At 34.0% G+C, this 21,395-nt stretch overlaps 1 long non-coding RNA gene and 3 pseudogenes across 4 annotated transcripts; all 4 read left to right on the top strand.

The window, feature by feature from the left end:
• The first annotated feature begins 6,640 nt into the window (after positions 1 to 6,640).
• Positions 6,641 to 10,752, top strand: LOC120075310 (uncharacterized). Of its 3 annotated transcripts, XR_005481282.2 has the most exons (4): positions 6,653 to 6,810; positions 7,666 to 7,726; positions 8,454 to 8,547; positions 10,365 to 10,752. It is a non-coding gene; the product is annotated as an uncharacterized LOC120075310 (long non-coding RNA). The 3 variants fall into 3 exon arrangements; XR_005481283.2 differs by lacking the exon at positions 7,666 to 7,726 and having other exon boundaries at positions 6,641 to 6,810; XR_016528920.1 differs by lacking the exons at positions 7,666 to 7,726; positions 8,454 to 8,547 and having other exon boundaries at positions 6,641 to 6,810.
• A 3,225-nt stretch (positions 10,753 to 13,977) lies between these two features.
• On the top strand, positions 13,978 to 16,179 carry LOC150036808 (uncharacterized; annotated as a pseudogene). The gene is made up of 3 exons (XR_016529332.1): positions 13,978 to 14,004; positions 14,201 to 15,748; positions 15,840 to 16,179. The product of XR_016529332.1 is annotated as an uncharacterized LOC150036808 (transcript).
• LOC150036809 (uncharacterized) lies at positions 15,770 to 16,835 on the top strand (annotated as a pseudogene).
• Positions 16,836 to 16,917: 82 nt separating this feature from the next.
• LOC150036810 (uncharacterized) lies at positions 16,918 to 17,544 on the top strand (annotated as a pseudogene).
• Positions 17,545 to 21,395: the final 3,851 nt, after the last annotated feature.

A 21,395-nucleotide genomic window follows, 5' to 3' on the forward strand; every position in this document is an offset into this window, starting at 1 on the left:
TGGTTGAAAGTGTTTCATCCCAGTTACGGGGCATCTGATCACCCCACCAGTGACGTTTTTTCTGCCTCGTTGGGCCATCATTGTGAAATAGAAGTATTTTCACTTAGGGTACTTAAAAACTATTTTGCTAAAACTAAAATTGGTGTTAAAATGTGGTTAAAGCATAGACTTATAAAGGTTTGTTCTTTTTTCAGCAACGTTTAAAATGGCAACAGCCACAATAGCTCTACTTAGTGCCAACAAACTAACTAGCGAGAATTACGCTAGTTGGAAACACATGATCACGACTATACTTATCATCAAGAAAATCATCTCCTCAACCTCTCGAGGCGTCTTAAGACACATTTCCAAGAAACTATTGAATCTTCAACAAGAGTTGTTGAAGAACCCATTACATCAACAAGAGTTGTTGAAGTAGGATAATCTAGTAGGTCAAATCCACCTCAAGTGTTGAGGGAACCTCGACGTAGTGGGAGGGTTGCAAAACCCCCTATTCAATATATGGGTATAACAGAAATCCTGGCTACGGTAGCTGATGGTGAAGTTGAGGATCCATTGTCTTACAAGAAAGCAATGAAGGATGTTAACAGAGATGATTAAATCAAAGTGATGGATCTTGAAATGAATTTTATGTACTTCAATTCAATATGCCATCTTGTAGATTAACCTGATGGAGTAACCTATAGGTTGCAAATGGATCTACAAGAGAAAACAGGGTTCTGATGTGAAGGTACAAACCTTCAAGGCTAGATTAGTGGCAAAGGGTTATACCCAAGTTGAAGGAGTCGACTAGAAGGAGACTTTCTCACCTATTTCCATGCTTAAATCTATCTGGATACTTCTGTCCATTGCCTCATATTATGACTATGAGATTTGGAAAATGGATGTCAAGACTGCCTTTTTGAATGGCAATCTTGAGGAGACCATTTACATGGTGCAGCGCGAGGGATTCATAACCCAAGGTCAAGAGCAAAAGGTTGCAAGCTTAATCGGTCCATTTATGGACCGAAACAAGCATCTCGATCATGGAACATAAGGTTTCATACAACGATCAAATTTTATGGCTTTAATCAAAATGTTGATGAGCCTTGTGTTTACAAGAAAATCATCAATAGTTTAGTAGTTTTTCTTGTATTGTATGTAGATGATATCCTACTCATTATGAATGATGTAATTTTACTGACTGAGGTTAAGAATTGGCTAGCGACCCAATTCCAAATGAAATATTTGGGAGAGACTTAGTTTTTTCTAAGTATTCAGATCTTTAGGGATCGAAAGAAAAAAGTGCTAGCTCTGTCTCAAGCGTCATATATTGACAAAATGCTTGTCAAATATTCGATGCAGAACTCCAAGAGGGGTTTATTGCCTTTCAAGAATGAAGTTACAATGTCTAAGGAACAGTGTCCTATGACACCTCAAGAGGTTGAGGAAATGAAACGGATCCCCTATGCATCGGTTGTTGGCAGCCTGATGTATGCGATGTTATGTATTAGACATGAAATCTGCTATGCAGTGAGGATAGTTAGTAGATATCAATCTAATCCAAGATTAGATCACTTGATCACCGTTAAGAACATCCTCTGATTTTCATGCTCGTGTATGGTTCAAAGGATTTGATCCTGACAGGATACACAGACTGATTTTCAGACTGATAAGGATTCTAGGAAATCCACAACAAGATCAGTGTTCACTCTTAACGAAGGAGCCATAGTCTAGAGAAGCACCAAGCAAGGGTGCATCGCTGACTCCACCATGGAGGTTGAGTATGTTGCAGCTTATGAAGCTGCTAAAAAAGATGTATGGCTCGGGAAGTTCTTGACTGATCTGGAAGTTGTACCAGACATGTCAAAGCCCATCACACTTTATTGTGATAATAGTGGTGTTGTGGCTAATTCCCAAGAGCCTAGTAGTCACAAGCGTGAGAAGCATATAGAGTGGAAGTATCATCTCATCCGAGAAATTGTGCATCGAGGAGACTTGATCGTCACATAGATAGCTTCGGAACACAACATTGCTGATCCATTTACAAAGGCCCTCACGGCTAAGGTGTTTGAGGGTCACCTTCATAGTATGGGTCTATGGGATAGGCCACGTCTAGACTAGGGCAAGTTGGAGATTTTGTACTGGGCGCGTGTTTATGTCCTAGTTTATTACACCACCCCCCTCCCCCTCCCCCACCAAAGTCAAACCGGTGCCTATTGTTGCACTGGGAGCCATATTTTGACTATATTGTACACCGCACTAGCTTTAAGTCAAGTGAAAGATTGTTGGGTTTGATGCCCTAAATCTCAAATGGTTGATTGCTCCTTTAAGGGCTGATTTCAGGAATTAAACAATGTGGGGTCACACCCTCTCCTGGCCTGAGAAGAGTCTAGTCATAGTTGGACTATGATTTATTGATCATTAGAGGGATCAATGGTACTTAAGGAGGTAGATGTAACTATAGGGAAAAAACGGTAATTTTACCTAGTTGTACTTACAAGCAATTTGTGAAGGGTCATCGCATTATTGATTGGTTATATCCAATGGACACAGAAATATATCTATGGTGCAAAGAGTGCAGCTAACGATCTTTCGAGGAGTGCCCAACAATTAATGGATGTTGAGTAAATTAATTAAAGAGTTTAATTAATTATTCAAGTATTGTTTGAGCTTTAAGCTACATGTTCATGAGGTCCCTTCTGCAGCTCAAAGGGTTATTTATGAGAATCAATTTTAGATTAATTTGAATTGTTCAAATTAATTGAGAGAATTAATTATATGTGATATAATTTTTTTATTTAATATATATGATATAATTACTATAATGTAATTGATACATTATAATATAAAGTTTATTTGAGAGGAAATAAATATTTTAATATGATTCAAATATTATTCTTGTGAATTGGATTCATATAATTAAATTTAATATAAATGGGATTTATATTAAATATCGTTGTTGAGAGAATTAAACCTATTGTATTGAATACAATATTAAACTATAGGTTATATGTCATATTTGATATAACATATAGTTTAATATATATTATATGATAAAGTGGTTATCATATAAATATATATTAAGTTTTTATTAAAATTAATTTGATTTATTAATTTTAAATTTTTTGAAAAATATTTTTAGCCCATTTTTCTCTTTACTACGTTAATAGGAAGCTAGAGGAGTGGAGTTGGTTGTTCTTCATCTTCTTCATCCTTGAGTTAGGTAACATAAAAGGTTCTATAATGTTTTTCTCTGCTTCCCAAAATCTCTCAATTCTCTCTTAATTCTTTCCCTCACCAAAAAGCCAAGGCCCATACACTTCTGGATTTTCATCCCAGAGAATACAGAGGAAACCATTTTGGTAGTGACCATTTGGGATAAATTAGGGTTTCAAGCTCGTGACATTTTGGAGAAGACGATACGTGAAGAAATCTTCAAGGGTAAGTCTCATCTCACTATTCTCTTTTCTAAATTTCTTTAAGCATGTTGTATTTTTAATTTAGGTGAATAATTTATGTTTCTTCTGTAAAATTGATTGTTCTGTAAAGTTTGGGATTTGGGTCTAATCTCGCTTCCGCTCAATGACATTTAATGGTTCTTTCTCAATGTCAATTGTATCTAACGAAGACTATCTTTTTACATCTAGCTTTTGGAAAGGCCTTCTGGCAGAGTTGGGTACTCGATTAGATTTCAAGACAACTTTTCACACTCAGAGTAATGGTCAAACAGAGTGTTTGATCCAAACATTGGAGGATATGTTGCGTACATGTGCATTAGAATTTTCAGGGAGTTAGGACTCTCACCCATATTTGATGGAGTTTGCATATAATAATAGTTATCAGGCTACTATTGGTATGTAGGAATTTGAAACCCTATATGGAAAGAGTTGCAGGTCTTCCAATTTTTGGGGTGAGGTTGGTGAGCGAAAATTGTTGGGACTAGATCTAGTGCAAGTTACAAATGAAGCAATGTAGAAGATTAGGGCTCAAATACAAAGAGCGCAGAGTAGACAGAAAAGTTACGTTGATGTTAGGCATAAAGATCTTGAATTCAGGCAAGTGTTGTGGTATTCCTAAAAATAACTTATGAAAGGTGTTCTAAGGTTTAGAAGGAAGAGAAAACTAAGTTCGCATTTTATTGGACCTTTCGAGATCTTGGAGCGAATTGGCCCCATGGCTTATCGTTTAGCTTTCTCCCATCTCTTTCTATTGTTCATAATATTTTTCATGTCTCCATGTTAAGGATGTATGTAGCAGATCTATCTCATGTAGTAGACTACACACACATTGACAGCACATACACACACATACACGCACGCACGAGCGAATTGGGCTTGAATTGAAATGTAAGTGATTTACTATTGGTTCGCCCTCGAACCTCAGGTTGATGATGAGATTGTGAATGCGTTGAAAGCATGTTCTATAGTGATAGTATAATTTTCCATGATTAACTGATGTATAAATTGCTAAGCCTATTTTGGGAACTCATGAGTTATGTTACCATGATTATTATAATATGTTATGGCTTGAGATGAAATTGGATGATGTATGTTGCATGTTAGACTAATGGTGACTGTTAGCACTTCTATCAAATTGTGTACATCCCCGTGTATGTTTCAGTGTCCTTGTGGGATTGCCACCTATGTTTATGTTATTAGGATTCTTTGAAATCACTTCCTATGAAAGAGTGCCTTCAGGTTTGAGCATTATGCCTATGTCTATGCCTATGTTCGGGATGCACACATTTGTCTCAATAGGCCGACTAACATGTACACCTAATGGATCCAGTAGTGGGTCACTTGCTGGATATTTGTATACTCACTCATGTTTTTTCAGGTAAAGGGAATGACAAAAAGGCGAATGACAAGAAGAGTCCATGACCAAGCCACTGGCTTTATTTTCGGCTATGTTTTATTTTTCTGAGTTTGCATGTTTTAATTTAGAAGTTAAACATTTAAATCCTTGATTGGCTTATTCAGGTATTTATTTAATTAGTTTTCCAATGGGTTTTAGGAGTATCCCAAACTGTGACATTATTTTCTTTGGGATTTATTATTAAAAATTCATTTTTATGAAACTCTATTAGATTCAGACAAATTTTACAAAAAAGTCATTTTGGGTTTTATGCAACATGTGTAGTAACGGTTCTTTACCCATCTTAGAGAGTCGAGTCATTACAAAGATCTTCTTGTCTTTTCGAAATTTCTTCTCTATTTCAGATCCGTCAACAATTTTGTCTTCTTCTTTGGTTTCCAATTCACTGGAAGAATGTTCTCCGTCGATCTTGATTTCAAATTTGAAGGGGAAGAATTTGGGTCCGCCGAAGATTTTGTTGAACAGGGAGGAAAGTTCGATGAGGCAGCTCTTCTTCACAGTAGTCGAATCTTTTTTGGACGATTTTGAGAAAGAACGATGGAGTCTTGAAGGAAGGGATCTCCATTGCTAGAGCAACTATTCAATTAAACTATATCAGTTCCTTCGTCTCGTTCACTTCATACGCCCTTCTATCTTTCTTTTCTTTTTAATTTAAAATGTCAATTTATAAAAGGGAAAAATATCTTTCTATCCCATTTTAATATTCATTTAGTCCATAAATTTCAAAATATTGTAACTTTTGTCCTTTTGAATTTGATTTCAGTTTAATATATATGTTTCATAATGTATACTTTCGTTGTTAAAAGTGTAAATTTTGAAACTTAGAGACCAAATTCAAACAAAACTCAAAATTTTAAAAATAAAACTGTAATATTTTGAAACATTGATACTAATTGAAATCAAACTCAAAACATAAGGGCTAAGTGTGTAATATTTTGAAACCTAGAAAGCGGAAAAAAGAAATTAAACCAAAACTTTGGACCAAAAATGTATTAACCAATTATAAAAGTAGTTTAGGCATACAAATTTATGCCACATTTAATAACTATTTAGTTTTTGAAAATTAAACTTATTATGGATGATTTTGGACTGAATGATAAAATTGATAAAAAAAAAAAAAATAATAATAATAATAATAGAAGCAAAAAGGTAAAAAATAACACTAATAATAAAGTTTGAGCCAAAAGTAACATCTAATTAAGCCCAACAAACAATCCTAAAGAGGCATTTAGCACGTAAGTCTGGAATCTTAAACCTAGGAATGTTAAGTCTGAGAGATTAGTCTGGGAGGTTTAGGTAGCATAAGTTTAAGAAAACTGTGTTTAGAGTCTAGGTTTTGGAAGTCTATGTTTGGAGTGCAGACTTAAGTAGCTTAGGAATGAAGTGTAAATTTATAAATATTTAGTTTGTGAAATATTTTCTTGTATTTAATCACTAGTTAGATTTTAGATTAGTTTGAATTTATCATTTTAATTATTTTAGTTAAGTTTAAAGTAAACTAAAATATTTAGAAGAATATTTTTTTAAAAAAATTTGAAATAGAGATTTTGATTAAAATTATAATTTTATTCAATCTATTGTTTTAATAATTTAATATTTTAGTCCTACCACACTACAAAATACTACTTTTTATAGCACTTGAAGATAGCATTTTTCAAGAGTAGCTATAAAAATTTATGAAAAAATGGAACGAGGCGGAGAAAATTAAAAAAAAAAAAAAACAAACAAACAAACAAACATTACGCACAAAACGTACGACAAAAAAAGCAAAAAAAAAGCAAAAAAAAAACATTTCGGAAAACACAAATCGCACGTCTTCTTCTTATCTCGTCTCCCTCTCCCTCTCTACAAGACGCAAAACATTTCCCTCGTCTCCTTCTCTCTGAACCAATAGGCGACCGGAAACCCTAGCGTGTAGCTGCAAGAAGACAACGAATTGGAGTTCCCAACCGAGTAAGTCAACTAATCTGTCTCCTTTAGCTTTTCTCTTTTCTCTAAGTTTTCTATCCATTTTTTGCTCTCACCTTCTCGCCCTTGAAACTAAAAGAGATTGGGTATGAAAAAGGAGAGTAACTCATCGATGGCTTCACTTGGGTATGAAAAATAAAGCATTTGTTTTTCAGTCTCTCTTCTCCTCTTTTGTTCACAGATTTTGTACCAAAACTTTTAGGGCCAGGACATCTTATTAACAGCGAATACAGAGATGAACTGATTAAGCCCAATCAAGTACAATACCATCGAGTAACGAGTATTTAAAAAACTTCTAATAATCACCACTGAGTATCATCTCATCGAGAAACGAGTATTTAGAAAACTTCTAATAATTACTATCGAGTATGATCTCATCTAGCAATGAGTATTTTAAATAACTTCTAATACATCTGAAATTTCTCTCCCTTCCTCTTTTATTTCGTGTCTCCTCTTACACTTTTCCAATTTCTGTTTGTTTCTTGTTGTCTTGGTCTAAACGAAGCACACCTTCACTGACAAACTGAGAAAATTCTGATAAAAGAAAATGAGTATGAAGATTTTTTTTGCCCTTAATGTTAGTATTTTGTTATCAAGTTATACTTTCGAAGTTAATGTTTTATATAACACCCTCTTTATTCCTTGTGCATATCTCTCTCTCTCTCTCTCATTCATTGTCTAACTTCTGGAAGTTCATAATGCCTCAGTTCAAATTGTTTGTGGGAGGTTTGAAGATAGTTTTGGAATGGACAGTTTTGGTCAACTCTTTATGCAATTTTAGAGTAATTTTGCAACCCCTAATTTAGTCCTGAATGTTGAAGATTTAAGATTTGGATTTAGGATTGGACCGAGGTTTTCGTTAGCTCAAAGAAAATTATCTTCTTGTTGGGAATCAAGTGAGGTAAGTAACTCTTTTACTATAGGAATGCCTTAGAGCTAGCTTGGGAACTATTTGATGATATTTTTGGCTTTGTCAAATTGATTTTATATGATATGTATGATGATTGAAAATACCTCCTTATGTGATGACTGATGTCTTAACTTAACCAGAATGTTAAGTGGATTTTGTGGGACTTCATGCATGTATTTGTTACATAAAAAGCCATGAACTTAGAGATGACTTTCCTCCTTTCCTTCTTGAAAGATTTGATTGCATGAAAGTGATATACGTCCAGTAGCTTCACATGAAATTGATGTCTTCGAATTTGTCTGTATGAAATTGATGCACACCCATGCATGAAAGTGATAGCATGTTCAATAGCTCTATTTGGGTTGAAGATTAACATGAGTTTTGACTTATGGGGCTCAATTGTGATGTTGCGAAATTGACAATTAAAGAACACAAAAAGGGAACCTAGAGTAGGGAAGATCGACACACAGATATGGTTCATTAACAGTGTGTTAACTACGTCCATGGACAGAGGGAGAACAATATTATTTGAGAGAATGTTTTCAAAATTATATCAAAAGCGGCGCTTCTAGGGTTAGAGAGTTTATATTGCGCACTACTCTAAATCTTAGGGTCAAAATCGTAAATAACTGCAAATAAATAAATATGTTGAATACAAAATCTGAATAGGTTTGAAACAAGACCCCCGTACTAAGTTGTTCGAAATGTCAACAAACAGATTCAAGGCATTTCAACATGTGATGAGGAGAACCATTTGAGGTGGGTGGATTTGGTGGGTTGTGAAGTTGGCTCATTTTCCTCTTTTTACCTTGGTAGACCAAAATCCAACTTCTATTTATTTCTTGTCTGTTGTAGCTTATTGTCATCATTGTTGTTATTTAGATGTTTGGAGGTATGTTTCAAGATTTCAGTGTGTTTTTCCTTTCCATTTTTAGTCTGCCATTTCTTCTCTTTCCATAGAGGTTTTAAAGGTTTCTTTTATTATTAGGAGATTTGGTTCCATGGATATCTATTTGCTTTGTTGTGTTGGTCACTTGGGATTTCAGATTCGAGCTTTTGGGTGCATAATTTGGTCCCTGTTGTTTTTATTATTTTTTTCATTGTTATTTTTACTTTTAGTATCGTATCGATCTCTACATATTTATAAAAACAAAAAAAAGAACCTTATTACATAAATATTTTAGGATTCTAAATTACAAAATATAAACAGAACGAGCAAGGCCTAATATTAAAGAAAGTTTTGCTTTCCATGGCATATGGATGATGAAGTATTAATTGGAGTTTAAGGAATTGGAAGAAGTTGAAGAGGTTGCTAACTGTAATACCAAATTCTTCTTCCATGTCTACATCTTTTTCTTTCATTCTATTTGGCAATTACCAATCATAACACAACAACATTAGCCGATGCCAACTCTACCGTTAAAATCCCCATACTCATTCCTGGACAGACTCTTCTACAAGCTCCAAATGGTATTAACTCAAAATTTTGTCGTTTATAATCAATATTGCTTTCCACAAATCTCTTTGGAAAAAACTCTGGTGGGTTTTTGCCAACATTCTAGATCTCGTCCAATTGCCCATAATTCACATGAACATGGGTTTTGAGATCAATATCATAACCATTAAGCTTAAAATGCGATATGGTTTCTCTTGGGAGGAGAAGTGGGAGAGGTGCATGAAGCCTTAAAACTTCTTTCACTACCATTTTTAGATATTGAAGCTTTTCGAGGTTGCTTTCCTTCACATGATCTTGTTTTGTGGAGCTTTTGATTTCATCTTATAGCTTCTTCATCACTTTTGAATTCTTAACAAGCTCTGCCATTGCCCAAATGCTGTATCAACTCCAGCTAGAAATATATCTTAAAATAACACATATCAAAAGAAGAGAAACAAGAAAAACTTAGCTTCATGTAAAGTTAGAAATTGATAGATTCATGATATCATTATCATTGTGAAGATATGTAGAGCTCCATTGTCTCCAACATTAAGTAATGTTTGGAAACAACAAAATTAATGAGTGATAGTTTTATATGTCTCTGTTTTTGCCTAGTTTTAGTTTTTTTAAGAAGCAAAAATACTTTCCGCTTACAAATATTTAGGCCTGTTTGATAACTTTTTGGTTTTTGAGTTAATGATAGCTTTTAAAAACTAAGTCGGTAAACATTTATTCTACCTCTAATTTTTTTTTTTTTTTTTTTTTTTTGCTTTGCTATTTTCTTTTTACCAATGTTTTAAAAAATCAAAACCATGTTTTGAAAACTAAACAATGTAACTCTTAAAATTTGGCAAATAATTCAACCTTAATTAAGAAAGATGCAAACAATGGTAAGAAATTGAAAATAAATAGACTTAATTTTTAAAAACAGAAAAAATAAAATAAATTCGTTACAAATGTGGTCTTAATTATTGATTTTTAATTTTAGGTTTTGCTTTGTTGTGTTGGTCACATTCCAGATTCGAGCTTTTTTATGCATAATTTTGTCCCCATTGTGTCTTGCTTAGATTTTAATTTGTGTTTTTATTATTTTTTTCATCGTTATTTTTATTTCTAGTATCATATCGATCTTCTAGTCTAGACTAACAATTTACTTTTATTATTAATTTATCGATTCTTCAATTTTTTTTCTAGGTCATGGATATGGTTTCTTGGTTGGTTTGGATGTAGGTGGGAATATATGGGTTGGAAGGCTAAGTGTTTGTTGAAGATATAAAAGTAAATAAGGGAAGAAAGGATTAGAGAAACGCGGAGACAGTGAAGTAGGAAACCACACGTTTAAGACAAAGTATTTGGAGGGCTTTAGATGCATATCTTCCTTTTTACCTCCACAATACATAAAACCATATTTTCTCTCTCTATATAACCATTATGCAACTACCATCTCTATTTCTCTCTCTACCATGGAATTCTTCTGTAGGTACTTGTGTAGGGGTTTGTGCCCTAAAGTCTCGTGTCCTGTAGTTTGTAAACAATTTTGTAAGAACACTTGTGATATACAATATATATGATATTTACTTCACTTCTTGACTTTGCACATTTAGATGTTTTTTATTTTACCACAAACCAATAAACTTAATATTCCTGATTGTCTTTACGTAACTTAAGCATGTATGTAATAACATACAAGTAAATCATGTCTTAAGTGACAACCAAAATAGTTTGTAGTATATGGATATAGGAGGGAAACCTTATCCTGATAACACTACGGATGTGCCCCACTTTGTGGAATCGTTACAAATGTTGTGACTTGTCACAGATGGTCTAATCCTGATCATTCGTGTAGTAGAGTGGGGGCGTCTGATGCATTCTTTTATGAGGTGAAATTATGGAATGAGATGCGGTGATGGAAATGCGTTGAGCAACAAGTTTTCTCAATGGAATCCAAGTATAAACCCCACTGAGTTACTCAGGGACTTGGGAAAATGGTATGCGGTGGTAATTTCTCAGAAGACTTTATGGTAACCAATAAATCAATAGTTGTTTTGGGTTGTGTTTGCAGTAATAAAAATAAACGAATGCGGCGGAGTTTCGAAAAGAGTTGATAAAATGGAAGATACGATGAGTATGCGGTGAACAGGTTGAGAAGGGATTCGCTAACACTTCCTAGGATGCGTTCATGTTATGCGACCATGCAACACACATACAATAGCAAACTATCTCTCGACACAACACACATATTATACAAATGTAGAATAAGAACTTCCATTGTATAAATATAGAGTTGAAATATAAAATAACAATGCAAAAAAGAGAATAAAGAGCGTGATAGCAATCTCTTACTTCCCAAGGCTTTTACACTGTCTTTTCTACTCTGTTCAAAAGATAGTCTCGCTCTCATGAGAGTCGGCCCGCTCTCTGCTTTCCACGACTCCGGGTTCTCTCTCGAGTTGCCTTGAGCGATCTTCAGGCGTCTCTTCCCTTCTCTCGCTCCGCCTTCTAAAAATATAGGAAAACTATGAACGCGGCTATTCTAAGGAAAATTCTCTAATTCTACGAACTTGCTGAACCCCTTTTCTGAAGGTTGCCTTCTGTATTTATAGAGCTTCAGGGTGAAAGACAGCTTCTCTCTTATGATTGCACAGATGGGATGGCTTTAATTCTCTGACTGATGCACCGAATATTTGTCATCAAAAAGCTGAGTATACTTGTTATCGTTAGCGGCTTGTCAACTTAATTCGGATTTGACCGTCATCAACTTTCTATCCCATCATGATTAATTATGCTTTTCACCCAGATGCGCCCATCAAGTTATGCCAGCTCTATGCGACAATCCTTCTTGAGTTGATGTTTGCGAGCACAAATCACCGCAAAGCCTTGCGATAACGCTGCGCTCGTCCGTTGATTTCTTGTGATCGCGTTTCCTGCCTTGCGTTAACGCATATTATGCATAAAAATACCAAAGTTAACTATTTTTATTCAATGAACGCATGCGACCGCATTGTTACAAACTTAATGCTTTTTGGATGCAATCTTATATATTTTATCAACGCAAACCTACATTGTATAATAACTTAGCACTGTAATAACATGCATTTCTGCCCATTATCAGCGTCATATACAAAGAGTTTGTATAAGACCTGACCTCGAAATGTTAATGTCTTGTCATATAACTTCGTTCATGACTGAGACTTCACTTCACTAGGATGACCATAGGTAACAAGACCTCAATCATGAGTGAGTTGGGAACTCCTGCCATTGAGGGCGGTCCTTTGATTTGCATGGGTACGAGTGGCCAAAGCGCCGACTCAAACCTACCATTTTGGGGATTCGTCTAATTTGGGAGCTGGGAACTCAACTCCACAAGATGGAGTTCACTCCTTCCCCAAAGCAGGGGTAAGTAGATAGATTACTCTCTTAAAGGCTGATCCCGGGGCTTGAACGATGTGGCGCTACGCACCTTCTCATAGCTCGAGAGGTGTTCACACATAGTAGGACTATGTTGTATTGTTCATTAGAGGGATCAATGGTACTTAAGGAGGAAGATGCAATTACAAGGGCAAAATGGTAAATTAGCCTGCTGTAATTACGAGCATTTATGAAGGGTCGTCGTACTGATGATTGGTTATATACAATGGACATAGAAATATATCTATGGCAAGAAGAGTTCAACTGTCGGTCTTTAGTAGAATGTCTGGCAGTTAACAGATGGTGGATATCGTGACTAAAGAGTTTAGTCAGCTATTCATGTATCATTGGAGCTTCGAGCCTTTGGTCCATAAGGTCCCCTTGGTAGCTTGGATACAAGTTGAGAGTCAAGTTTTGGGTCAATATGAAATGTTCAAATTAACAAAAGGGAGTTCGATTATATATGATATAATTGAACTAGTTAATTATATATGATATAATTAATTTTTTGTATGAGATACATTAATTTGGAGGAAATTAGATATAAATATGATTTATATCTAGTGAACGAAAAATACTATAATTAATATATGGTATTAATTTATATGTTATGAATATGATGAGATCACATTCATTGAACGGTTAAAAGAGAAATGGGATGACGTCTCTTCTGTTTTAATAACGGGTGAGTGCATTGAAATATCACTTTGAGATGCATAAATAGCTCACGGTGTGTTAAGAATGAGATGCACAGACATTGTGTTAAAGAATATGTCATCGCTTAGAAAATCAGTGCTTATACGATAGTGTCTGCACAATTGCTTACCTATATGATATTGCTAAGCGATCGCTTACCGATTACACCTTCGCGCGCTATTTACTAGACAACTGTTTACCTTTTCCTAAGCGATCGCTTAGCTCCCGATATTTACTAAATGATCGTATATCGCTTAGTTTTTCCTACACAATCGTTTAGACGATCGCTTACCCTTTTTTCTACACGATCGTTTACCCTTTTTCCTACACAATCATTTAGACGATCGCTTACTTTTTCCTACACGATCGTATACTTCACCTAAACGATCAAGCATCTTGTCTATGTTATAGACGAGCTCATCTCCCACTTGTTTGATTGTTGTGTACGGTCTCTCTTCCTTTTCCCTTCTATCAAATCCGAACAAAACCCACACTTTGGATTCTCACTCCAAAAATACTGAGGGCTCTGAGTGGTGCTGTCATCTCTGTTTTCTTCTGTTTGTGTGGTGATTGTTCGAGGTAGACGATTGGGTTTTAGATTCGCTGTGAAGAAGAAGTCTTCAACTGTTATGATCTCTTGATCTCTTTAGCATTGTGAATGCATATTAGTATGTTTGAATGTATATGTGGTAATTTTGTCACAATGAATTGGAAAGATCCGCTTCTGCTTGTAGGTATTCTTGAATAAGAGTTCCTTCAGCTTAAAGAAGATATTTTTTTTTTTATTGAATTTTCTCTTTTGCAGGTTTTTAAGTTGCTTTCTCTCTGTTATTAGTGTAGCAATAATTTGAAGAATAATGTTTAAAAAAGATTGGGTTCACTTGAACAAGTAAGAGAATGTCAAATTAATATGGAATTAATCATAGATTAATATAGTTAGTTCTATTAATTGGGAATTGGGTTTTTTTAATAAAGTGACCAATGAATATCTGAGGGGAGCATGGAACTTCATCAAACAAGTAAAGAACATGTTGGGTCGGGTAGACAAAATTTTGTGTCCATGTAAGGCATGTAGGAACATGGATCATCAAACCTTTGATGTTGTCTATGAACATTTTGTTATCAAGGGTATGGATCCAACTTATAGGATTTGGTACTATCATGGTGAAGAAGTACCTATAGAATGTATGTTTGATGGTTAACCCTTTTGTAGTACTTCTTTCATGAGCAACAAAAAAGTAGATGAACCATTTGTAAGTAGTGATGTCAATCAAAAGAACGTAGATGCAAACACTTTTTTGTATCCTCATTGTACAAAATATACAAAAATTTCAGTTGTGGTATCTTTATATAAGATAAAGGCTACTAATGATTGGATGATAAAAGATTCACAAGCCTTTTAGAGCTATTGCATGATATGCTACCCCTTGATAATGTTATCCCAAAATCCACTTATGAAGTAAAGAAGTTCTTAAAAGTATTTGATTTAGGATATGAAAAGATCCATGCTTGTGCAAATGATTTTTGCTTTTTTACAAAAGAGAATAAAGATTTAGAGAGTTGTCCAATTTGTGGGCATTCTCGATGGAAGGTGGATAAGCGTACTAAATGGATGAAACGGGGTGTTCCAACAAAAGTGTTGAGGTATTTCCCATTGATTCCAAGATTGAAACGAATATTCCAAATGCATGATGTAGTTGAATTACTAACATGACATATGAACCATAAAATTAGTGATGGGAAGATGTGTCATCCAGTCGATTGCTTTTCATGGGACTCAATTGATGCAAGGTGGCAAGACTTTTCAAATGATCCACGAAACTTAAAATTTGGTCTTGCAACTGATGGTTTCAACCCATTTTCTAACCTTAGTAGTAGGTATAGTTGTTCGCCAGTTATGCTTGTGACATATAACCTACCTCCTTGGTTATGCATGTTGAAAGAAAATATAATGCTAACCTTACTGATTTCTGGTCTTAAACAGCCTGGCAATGATATTGACATTTATTTGCAACCATTAATTGATGATCTGAAATTGTTATGGAATGGAGTGGAAGTTTATGAGTAGTAAGCAAATCAAACCTCAATTTGAGAGTTGTGTTTATGTGGATGATCAATGACTTCCCTACTTATGGAAATCTTGTTGGTTGCACAACAAAGGACAAGATGGCATGTCCAGTTTGTGGGGAGCACACACATTCCCAATGGTTGTACCATAGTAAGAAATTAGTGTATATGGGTCATAGACGTTTTTTGCCTTCATCTCATGTGTATAGAAGAAAGAAGTCATTGTTTGATGGCAAAGTTAAACAACGACAAGCTCCTAGAATTGCAAATGGAATCCATCTGATGCCCAACTCAAAGATTTCCAAAATTGTTTTGGAAAATTCCAGAAGAAAAAATGAAAGAGACAAAAAGAATTGAATGGAATGCGGAAAAAACGATCAATCTTATTTGACTTACCATATTGGAAGGTACATACATCTTTTTCACTAATGTCCTTTAGTTAGCTAGGCTTTGATGTACATTATGTTATGTACTGACAAGTTTTTTACTCTAATGTAGGTGTATTACGCCACAACTTGGATGTCTTGCATGTTGAGAAAAATGTATGCAAGAGCATAATAGGCACATTGTTGGATATTAATGGAAAATCAAAAGATGGATACAATGCTCGAAAAGATGTGCAAGAGATGAATATATGACACGACTTACACCTAGAAGAACATGGGAATCGAGTATACCTTCCTCCAGCTCTATACACTTTGTCCAAATCAGAGAAACAATTGTTTTGCAAGAGATTACATGAGTTGAAATTACCTGATGGTTACAATTCAAACATTTCAAACTGTGTTTTAGTGGGATGCAAGATAATGGGATTAAAATCTCATGACTATCACGTATTAATGCAACAACTTCTATCAATTGTCATTAGAGAAATGCTTCCGAAGGGTCCAAGACATTCAATAACACAAAGTGCATTCTTTAATAAAATTTGCCAATGTGTAATTGATCGAGAAAGTATGTTGGAAACTAAAAAAGAGGTAATTGATACATTGGGCCTTTTTTAGAGGTATTTTCCTCCTTCCTTCTTTGACATCATGAATCATTTGGTTATTCATTTGGGGCGTGAAGTTCGTTTATATGGACCAGTACAATTTCTTTGGATGTATCCATTTGAAAGGTATCTTAGCGTATCATATCATATATTATAGGTAGCAATTAGTTAAATATCTTAAGTATCTTATAATTGTTATGAGATTATCCTTAGGTACATGAAGACTTTAAAAGATATGTTAGGAATCAATCATGTCCAAAAGGGTGTATTGTAGAGCGTTATTTAGCTGAGGGATGCATTCTTTTTTTTATAAGAAATGTTTTAAAGATTCAATTGGACTTGATGACAAACAACGTCGGAATGAAGAATTTAACAATGGTGTCATACTCAAAGGTCATCCTATATCTACAGGAGATGAAATTACATTATCTGATGACGTGCTCAACCTAGCATACCAATATGTCTTGTTTAACACAGTTGACGTGGAACCATATATAGAGTGAGTAGTGTATCACTTGGAGACTATTCATTTTATTTTGAAGAATGTATTAGAATTTTAATTAGTGATTTATCAAATATTTTAGAATGCATAGGAAGGAATTGATACTATCGAATAAAAGATTTACAAATGATGATAATCTCCTATTGAAGACTCACTCAGAACAATTTTCACTATGGTTGAAAGAGAAGGTAATGTTTTGCTCACTTATGGTAATGATCACAATCATGAACTCGTCTAACGTTAGAGTTTTTTTAAATGGAAAAGATTTCATTAGATGTTGGTAACACAAAAAACTCAGATATATTCAAATGGCTTGCAAATGGACCTCGTAAGACTGCAATGTCATATTCAGGATACATTATAAACAGTCAGCGATTCCATATAAAAAGCGTAGAAAGATCCACTCAAAACAGTGATGTTTCAATTGATGCAACTGCAGTATGTAGATCAAGTGCTGAAGATGGATCTCTAAAAATTGATGTGGTTACGTATTATGGAGTCCTAACCAAAATAATTTTGATTACTATGTCTATCGACTTCCATTATTTAAGTGTGATTGGGCTAAAATCTACAATGGTGTTAAAGTTGATGATGGATTTACACTTGTCAATTTGCATCAAAACCAAAGTCAATTTGAATGTGAGCCATACATTCTTGCATCCGAAGTTAAACAAGTTTTTTATGCAAGAGAAAACGAAAATCACCTCTAGAGAATTTCATGAATTAGACACATATGATGAGAATGTTGACACAAACTTTGTGGGTGAAGGCTATGTTGGTGAAGAGTTTGAATATCGTAACAATGCACAGCGCGATTGCGAAGGCATTTTATTATAATAATTTAGAACTTACGATCATTTTGGGCATTTTGCACTAACATAACTTACGGCTATTTTGTGAATTGACACTAACATAGAATTAGTGGTCATTTTGTAAATTGACACTAATATAGAATTAGTGACCATTTTGTAAATTTGCACTTATAGTGCATACGCCTAGGGACACTTAGTATAATATTGGTTGGTCTTTCTGTGAATATAGTGATTGATTATCATTTTGTAAATATGGATAATATATTGCCAAGTTATATGCATTGTGAACCATTTCAATTTGTAATGCTCTAAAAATATTTACATGTATATTCAATATATAAATATAAATTTTCTCTTTATTTTCATCCAACTATCGCTATGCAAGCTAGTGTTCTTTTTTTCAGGTTGTGGGCACTATGAACCATTTGGATCTAAGAGCTTGCAACATTAGAATACAATGAAATCAAATGTGCATGTAAGTTGTTTTTAAATGTTAATTTAGATAGAAAAATATTATAAATATAATATCATCTCAATATTTTATGTCTTTGGATTTGGATAAGCAAAAGATTGGAACAACCATTGGTAAGAAATCAAGAAGACCTCGTACTGCAACACAAACATTTGAACGACGACAATCAGATTGCACCTTGGTGAAAACATCATGGAGATTTGCAAAGTCATTCAGTATGGACTTAACTCAACTGGGTAGCTTGGATGAGGAGGCCGAGGAAAAGGATCCTCATTCAACAAAGAACATAAGAAGAAATATTATAGATGATGCAGATAATGTCGTCAAGTCTGGTATAAAGAGAGAGGTTAGGGAAACATCTCCTTTTTCTAACCCATTTGACCACAACAATAGGGATTCTTCACCTGTTACTACTCTAGTTCCATCCCTAAATGTCAATGAAATTGTTCATCCCCAACCTAAAAGGCCACAAATTGACCCATTAGATTCCTTGCTGCTCATACTAGATCAGCAGTTCGTAAATTACCTACTGAAGAGGTTCAAAATCGATTGGAGGAAAATGTTGTTGAAGTTCATACAAAGGAATTAGGCACCAAAAAGACGAGAGTTTGGACTAAAATGCAAACAATAATGGTGGAGCCAGAAATGAAATTAAATGTAAGGTACAATGAATATGGACAACCTATTGGACAAATATCGGTCAGGTTGTCCTCATTTTTGGGTCACTTGTTCGAGAAGTGGTTTCGGTGACTATTGAAACTTGGAACAAACTTTCAACGTGATAAAAAGAAGTACTGTGGAATTCTATCCAAGTATATAATAAATAATTATATATTTATATAATGAATATAATTCAAACTTTCTTACATATCACTACGTGAATGTTTGTATTCTTTAGGCACAATATAATGTTGATGAAGAATGGTAGAAGAAATATTTGTTTCAAAAGATGGGTGAGTTGTGGAGAGCAAGCAAATCTCCCCTAATGAGAAAAATTGGACAAAGTTCAAATGACGATGAGCTGATTAAACTAAAGCCAGATAACATTTCTTCAATACATGATTGGAATTACTTTATCAAAGATAAAACAAGTGCAAAATTTAAGGTATGTGATATAATTATTGAGTAAATTTATTTATTTGATTCAAGGTATGAAAACAGGTTTAATCTTTATACCTTTGTTGCACACTTTGTTTGAGTATGATTTCAGACAAAAAGCAAGAAATTTAAGGAGATGAAAAAAAAGCAACTTCCATACACGTGTAGTTGTAGAGGCTATGCTTGAATAGCCGAAGATTTGGTAAAAATTTACGTAATACTAATAGAATTATTATAATTAGCACTAAAGATAATATATAACTAAATATTTTTTTCATGTAGAAAAATTCTTCTTCTTCAACTCCAATTATCTGAGTAGATATTTGGACAAAAGCACATGTGAAGAAAGATGGAAAACTCATTAACTCCCAAGTGGTCGAAACTCTAGTTAGATTATTTTTTGTATTTTTTATTAATTTTTTATAGGTCTTAATGTTGGGAATGTCCTAAGAACTCGCAGATCGTAAAATTTGTGTTAAACATTCTATTTATCAATAAAATATTATTGAGTATCTTATTCGATAAAGTTATTAATATTGCATTCTATTATGAAAATCCAATAAACATATCCATAGCTATAGTATGAATACTTTAACTTTATGTAGTGACATAAACAAGATCAAGTTAATAGTATATAGCTTAAATGGTCTATAAGTATATAGATGAAATTAGGTATTTCATTCTGGTAACACTATTGGATGCGACCCATTTTGTATAAGTAATACAAATGATGTGATCCACAAATCATTCATGTAGAGACATGTGAGTGGAGGCATCCTATGTAATGAGTTTGCATAAAACTGGATCACGAAATAGTCACTTTTCTTTACAACGACCATTTACTGTTAAAACTGATTATTTTATACTAAAGTAACCTAGGATAACTCTATCTTAATCCTCAGCTAGCTATGAATTCCAGTTTATTCGGGATTATCCTTTGATCTGCATGGATGAGAGTAGTCCAACAACATTGCTCAATAAACCTTCCATTTTGGGATAAGATCAAATAGATAGTTGGGGACATAGCCTTGCGAGATGGAATTCACTCCTACCCGTTTCAGGATTAGCAAATAGGTTGTTATCTTAAGTGCTGATTCCATGTCTTGAACAATCGGGGCCCCGTCTTCTCATGATAGCGAGGGACATGATTCATAAGTGATATTATGAATAAATTGTTCATTAGAGGGTTAGTGGGAACTTAAGGAACAAGATGTATTTATAGGGGTAAAACAGTAATTTTGACCCAGCTGTAAATACAAACAACCTGTGAAGGATTGACTTACTGATTATAGTTTATATGGACAGAAATACATCTACAGTAAGGAGAGTGCACTATCGAGCTATAGTGGTATGTCTTGATGGTTAACGAAAAGTAATTAGTTCGATTTAAAGAGTTTAACCAAATGATTACAAATCGTTGGAGCTCATGATCTGTAGGTTCAATAGGTTCCTCTACTAACTCATAAATTGGAATAATGAATTGAGTAATTGATTGGATGAATTTTAAATTTAGGATTATGAATTTGAAATGTTCAAATTCACATTTAATTTAATCAAATCTAAAATGAGATTGGATAATCAATTAATATTTAAATATTGATTTTGAATCATATTGGTGGAATTGATGTTTTATTAATTTAATATTAAGATGTTAAATTAATTAAATGAGTTTTATTTAAATTAATTAATTTTTAATTAATTATATAAAACTAAATTTTAAATAAAATAGTTTTATTTAAATGAAAAATCAATTTTTTGAAATTGTTTTTGAGTTAGTGGATTTTTTCAAAAAATTGGAAAATTTCATTAACTTCACATATAGTGTATTATCACCAAATTCCACCATGAACTCTTCAGTCAACACCAAGTAGGAGCTACCCTACATGCAGTCATGTTCTAATGCATGAAAAAGGTCTATATAATGAAGTTTCATGCATGGAATTGAGAAAGAGACTGAGTTCTTGATCCTTGCTACTATAAAATCGAAACCCTACTCAACCCTCACCAGTTCATCTTCAATTCAGCTTGTTTAGAGTATTTCCATCACAGATTCCTTCTTGAGCATAATTGAAAAGATCTTGTTGGTGGTTTATCTGAAGAATCTAGCTCAAACTTGTGGAGATTCTGCTGAAATCATGAAGAGAACTACAAAGGTATTTTCATGTTCAAACCCTCTTTT

This window comes from Benincasa hispida, chromosome 4, assembly GCF_027475165.1.
Source record: "Benincasa hispida cultivar pf3 chromosome 4, pf3_genome.v1.1, whole genome shotgun sequence".
Lineage (NCBI taxonomy): Eukaryota > Viridiplantae > Streptophyta > Magnoliopsida > Cucurbitales > Cucurbitaceae > Benincasa > Benincasa hispida.